Below are 6,714 nucleotides of genomic sequence, written 5' to 3' on the forward strand. Positions count from 1 at the left end.
TCAGCTAACGTCAAACATAAGCAAATATTATATATGAATTCATCAAACTATTGTACTAATCTAGATTATTCCTTTGAAAGAATGTGTTGCAGGATCCAACTGCAATGTTTCGACAAAGATCACTACATCTCCATGAGAATTTGGATGTAATATTAAATATGCAAGAGTTCCCACACTCTAAGTTGGATAAAAACATACATTATAGGAATATTAATTGTCTTAAACTTGGAATAGGAAACGTTGGAACATTCATTGTAAAGCAACAGAGGGAGTAGGTCTATGATTCGGAGAAGAATTATTATTTTATTTTGTTCTTACAAGACAAAATGAATAGAGGAAAAGATAAAGTTATAGTACACAGAAAAGACTAAAACGAAAAATAGAGAAATTATTATTGTAGTTAGTTCGTTAAGAGACAAACTAGTAGTCTTAGGAAGAGAGATAAGATTATAGCTCTTAAAGTAGTGGTAGCAACTATTAATGTAATTAACATATATATGCACCTTAAGTAGGATTAAATGAAGATACCAAATATAAATTTTGGAAAGACTGAGGTAGTACAAACAAATTCCGACAAATGAAATAATTTAATAGGAGGAGACATAGTTATTAAAGGTGCTCGCCTAGGCGCAAGGTGCAACCAAGCGAGCCTCTTGCGCTTGTGCACCTTAAGCGTGCGCCTTATGAGATCAGGAAGAAATCGGTCTTGAGAAAACCAACGAATATTTAGCTATACAAGTTTGAAACATCTAATGATGATAACAATGATATGATTGAGTAAGATAATGAAGATTTTGATGATTTAGATATTTAAAATTTTTTTAATTTGAATTATGCACATAATATATTTCTTTGCTAGTGAATTTTATATTTACATTATTGGTTAATATTTTATGGACTATAATTTTGTTAATGAAATATTTTGGCAGAAATTCCCTATATATGTTTGAATTACAAAAATTTATACCTAGAGCGTCTTACTTCGGTAAGGCGTGTGTCTCATCTTGCATCATACGCCTCAGACTACATGGCATCTATGCGCTTTTGGACATCTCACGCCTTAAATAATTATGGGAGGAGATATAAATGAGCATGTAAAAATAAGAAATGAGAAATATGATAGGATGTATGAGGGTCATAATTTTGGACAAAGAAATGAAGAAGAAAAAGCTATATAAAATTTTGCGATAGCAAATAAACTTATAATAGCTAATATATTTTTCAAAAATAGAGAAAAACACCTAGTTACGTTTAACAGTGGGAATAATAGATCGCAAATTGACTTTCTTATGATCAGGAAGAGGGATAGAAAAATTTAACAATAAGTCACAAATTGACTTTCTAATGATCAAGAAGAGGGATAGAAAAATTTATAAAAATTGCAAAGTCATCTTTGAAAAAAAACTTAACCACCCAATATAGATCAATAGTGTTAGAAACGAGCCTCAAGCATAGTGTCAGTGGGAGAAAAATGCATGGCTCCTAAGATCAAGTAGCGGAAGTTAAAGGATGAAAAACAAAATATTTTTAAGGAGAGGGTAGGAACATAAGTATTAAAAGAAATGCATGGTGACTCGACTACGACATGGGATAAGATGATATAAAATTTGGAAACAATGGTAAAGAGCGTACTAGGTGAGTCAAGAGAACAGACACCATTAAACAAAGAATCTTGGTGATAGAATGAGAAAATATAAGAGAAAGTGGCGGAAAAACGAACTTATAAGTTATTGTACACTTGTAAGAAACAAAACGTAAAAATAATATGTAGTAGCTAAGAAAGAGGTCAATAAAACAATGAGTGAAGTTAAGAATGAAATTTTCGAATGCTTATATCGATAGCTTGATACAAAAGAAGGGGAAACAAACATTTATAAAATAGCTAAAACGAGGAAGAGGAAAAATGGATCATACCCATATAAGATGCATTAAAGATGAATCCAATAGGGCATTAGTGAAGCATGAGAAAATAAAAGAGCTATAGTAGAAGTATTTTCACTAACTTTTTAATAAAGGTTTAGATAACCAACTTAATTTAGGAAACTTAAACATATAAGAGGGGTATATAACTTTAAATTTTTATTGGAGAATTTAAACATCAGAAGTAAAAGAAGAGTTAAATAGGATGCAAAATGGGAAAACAGTTGGACCGAGGTATGAAAGTGCCTATGAAAACAAAGTGTTAAATAACTTATAAAGTTATTCGATCTGATATTAAAAACAAAGAAAATATCTTATCAGTGGAGGATAAGTCCTCTAGTCCCTTATATAAAAATAAATGAGACATATAAAATTGTGAGAATTATAGAGACATTAAGCTAATGAATCATACCATGAAACTTTAGGAAAGAGTGATAGAAAAAAGATTAAGGAGACCAATGTAATCAAAAATCAATTTGTATTCATACCTGAAAGGTCAATAATAGAAGCTATATATCTTCTCAAACAACTGATTTAAAAGTGTTGGAAAAAGAAGCAAGACTTACATATGATATTCATTGACTTAGAAAAAGCTTCTGACAGATCTCGAGGAAAATTATATGAAGAATTTTAGAAAAAAGGTGTTACTATAGTTTATATTGAAATAATTAAGGATGTGTATAAGGATATAAAGACAAGAGTGAAGTCTCCAAATGCATTAACTAAAGTATTTTCTATAAAGATAGGGTTACATCAAGAATTAATTCTATAACTATACCATTTTACACTAGTAATGGATAAACTTAAGCGGAAGAGATATCACATGCCTACTTTCCTTTTGCGAACTCAAGATAAAATTTACAATTTTGAATTTGAGAATAATTCTCAAATTTCTATATCAGTTCAAAATTAAGGTCATTCAACTTATTAGTATCTACCTAACTTATGCGCAATAAAAGATAACATGCGTAATCAATTAAATCTAGAAATACAATCAAGTAAATAAGAAAGATAATTTGTAATGTATTTACATACATTAATTTATCTCATTTACTTTACGAATTCAAGAGCCCTCACTTTGAATTCGGGAGATTGTAGGTACTTTCCAAATGGGTTGATATTCATTTATAGATAAGAACAACTTTGGAGAAAGTTCAGCAAGCCATTCTTAGCTACAATGGTAGGTATCATATACCGATTATGTATCACGTATACATAACTATCATATTATGGTATCAAATAATTGAATGTTCGCATAAACATCAGGTTGTTAATACATTAACACATATACATCATATGTGTAACACCTAACTTTACCTCTATCTGCATTGACCTTGGAGAAAGTTCAACAAATCAACACTTTAAGTTAAAGCTAGCCCAATAATCGTGAAATCATATCTCGATGGTTCTAATATGTTCAATTTTAGGTCGGGCTTGGTGAGAGTCCAACAACCCAAATAAGAAATTAAATTTCGGTTCTTACCATATTAGCAGAAGGTGTTAGCTTTAATTATTTATAAGGGATTTTCAGGTTTCATCCTCTTTTCATGCAAACAATAAATTAACTACATGATATAACAATAAATGGCATGACATAAATAATACAACTAATCATGACAGATGACATGACATAACATAATTAATACAACTAATTATGACTATTTTCAATCATAGTTATTGTAAATCTTATTTAATAAAATATGGTAAAGAATCTAATTTCATAAATCAAAATTCTTTAATTAGATTAGAAAATAAATTTTCATATCTAATCACATATTTTTATTTTAGAAAAAATAATCTTTAATTAAGAAATTTTAATTAATTAGAAAATAAATTTTCTAATTTGAATTTCTTAACAAATTAAGAAATTCTATAATTAAACATTCTAAATTAAATCTTAATATTTTCTTTTAGAAAATAAAATTCTTAATTGAGAAATTCTAATTAATTAAGAAATAAATTTCCTAATATGAAATCTCCTAACCAATTAGAAAATTTCTATAATTAGAAATTCTAAATTAAATCATAAAATTTTCTTAATTAGATTTACGACTAACTACTACACGTAAAATCATTTTATGCGTAGGCCTTATACTATCAGGCTCTGATACCACTATTGGGATCGTCTCGGTGCAATGTGTGTGTTTACACATTTCGCAAACGTGCACAGCAGAAATATACAAATAATTAAACTAATTATTATCACAACACATACATGTAAAATAGGAAATAACATGTACAAGGCATGGTAGAAAATTAAAATTTTATAGAATAATAAATTATTCAGCGCGTACCTCATTGATGACGTTGAGCGATGTTGACATCAATCGAGCAATCCTTGTCAAAGTCCCGCCTCTACTGGTGATCCACGCCAAGCTCTCATCTAGACGGCTTTGGAAGCTATGAGTTGCGTCATCATCTTCAGTACTAACCAATGATCGATAACGATCAATTCGAAACCTTATTCCGAAAACACGTAACAATGTTTGTTGCGATCATTTTCTGAGGATTTCTAACTATCATCGAAAATCGTATTCCTGGTGTAGTTTTCGATGATTAACCATTGACCGTTGATTTGAGACAAATAATCAAAACCTTTTTGACAAGGATGGAATAATCTCTGAAAGCTTCATAAGCTTCTGCGAAATTGACAGACAGTCGTCGGACGACCAGGGTTTGATTGGCCATGATTGGACAACTCTTCACAAGAATTATCAACGATGTTTCTTCTCCGATGGCAACTATCCACGATGAACACTTCACCGGTGGTTGCGACAACTCTTTACAAGAGCGCCGACGAAGAACGCTATCCAAATTTCCCTCTTCTCACGGTCGCAACAGGAGAAGGCAGCTACTGTTTTCTTCACCGGGAAAACAGGAGCAGGGAAAACCTAGCAGGAGGCGCCCATCGGAGAATTTCAATCCTTTGTTCTTCCGGCCAGTGACAGGCGGTGGAACAAGAAGAAGATAAAGAAAAGAAACATGGCTAGGGTTCTTGGCATCCCACGTCATCCCAGCCAGCTAGGGTTCCATCTGCTCCTCTCCCACGCGGGCGGCAAAACAGATGGCGACAACAGTTAGGGTTTCGGCCTTCCCTTGGATGAAGAAGAACAGGGAAGGCTGTGCGATCAGGGAAGAAGAAACCACGCAGAGGCGGCAAAGGTTCACTTCTCATCTCCCACACTTGCAACCGGCGACGAGTCTCGACACTCTACCATTGTTTTCATGCGGTCGACGAGACCGCGACGGCGTAGAGGAGAACGCCTTGTAGCCCTAAATCACGATTGAGATCGATGGCGCTCCAGTAAGGCACTCGGGAACGGCCAATCGGCATCAGCGGTGTTGCTCTCCAATCCGGCGATGCCTTCGCGCGGACGGGATCGGCGGCGCGATGCGGAGAGAAGAGAGATGCGCGCAGGGGGATTAGGCAAATCGTGATTCATGTTATAACAAGGAGTTATAGTAACTTAAACCGGGTTAAATTAGGTTTGGGTTCAACCAGATTTTAACTATAAACACTGTAGCAAATCAGGTTTATCTTTGGTTCACTTGGTTCAATAACCAAACAACCTCCGATTTGATCCAAACTAGTTTTGTTCAATTTGTCTTCACAAGATGAAGCTCCTCATCTCTTCTATTTTGCCAAAACCTCTTCCATCATAAATCAAACCGAGTTGGTTCAATTTTAGTTTAAAATTGAATTATTTGGTTCAATAACCAAACGACTTCCAATTTGAACGAAATCAGTTTAATTCATTTCGTCTTCATAAGATGAATTCCATCATTTGTCCTTTGTCCAGTCCAACCTGACTTTATTTCTCTCATTTTGAGAATCCAATTCTCAAACTCGTTTTAAGTCCTTTGGAGAACTTGTAGTGCGTGTGATCCAATAGGTTCTCGATTATATTGGTCATCCGTAATTAACCATTAATTATGGAACAATCATGAGTGGCACCTAGTAGTACATCATGATCCTCAATTGATCAAAAAATCAATAATTGACTCTAGAACACTTCTAAACCTTCCAGCAGCTCCAATTAAACGTGCATCGTTCCTTTCATAGTCTTATATCCATCTGGTTCAGGACATGGTCTATATGTATTGGTCCCCACTAGGCTGATTACGTCACACCTAACCCAAGCTGTTTCTTATCATGTGGATTCAAGTTACTTGTACATGTATCCAAGAGTGTCATACTCTTGCCATGTAATGCTTTGACCAAAGACTTTTAGTAACAATCCTGACAAGCGATCGCAAGGTATACATTTTCTTTTCTAAAGAGCGATGAATTCTCTATGGGCTATTCAAATACGTTCGAGCACTTCAACTTATATTCAATTATCTCGGGTTCACACCTCTTTGGAAATATTTGCTTAAGATGTTAAAGTATAAATCTCCATGACCAAGGTAATTTGAATATCGCAAGTCAAAGAAAACTTGCACTTAAGTTGCATTGAAATCTTCATTGATATATGTATATGTTAGGATCGGTTGGTTCGCTAGAGGGGAGTGAATAGCGTTTTTCGAATCTTCTTCGATTGTTTCTCTGCAAGAGTGTTAGCGAAAGCAAAATATAATAGAGAAAATAATATATCAACGCTAACCCGGTTTGTTTACTTGGTATCCACCTCCGCAGAGGTGACTAATCCAAGGATCCACACGCACGCACACACCCGCTGCACTATGAATTGTCTCCTTCTCAAAAACCTCGAAGGCGGAGAAACCTTTACAACCTTTTCGTTCTCCTCAAAATGATATGAGATAATGTTTAGGAGGAGAGGAAGAAAGCAAAGA

Source organism: Curcuma longa, chromosome 13, assembly GCF_044706935.1.
Source record: "Curcuma longa cultivar G26 ecotype Majalengka, Jawa Barat chromosome 13, ITB_CL_G26_1.1, whole genome shotgun sequence".
NCBI classification, from domain to species: domain Eukaryota; kingdom Viridiplantae; phylum Streptophyta; class Magnoliopsida; order Zingiberales; family Zingiberaceae; genus Curcuma; species Curcuma longa.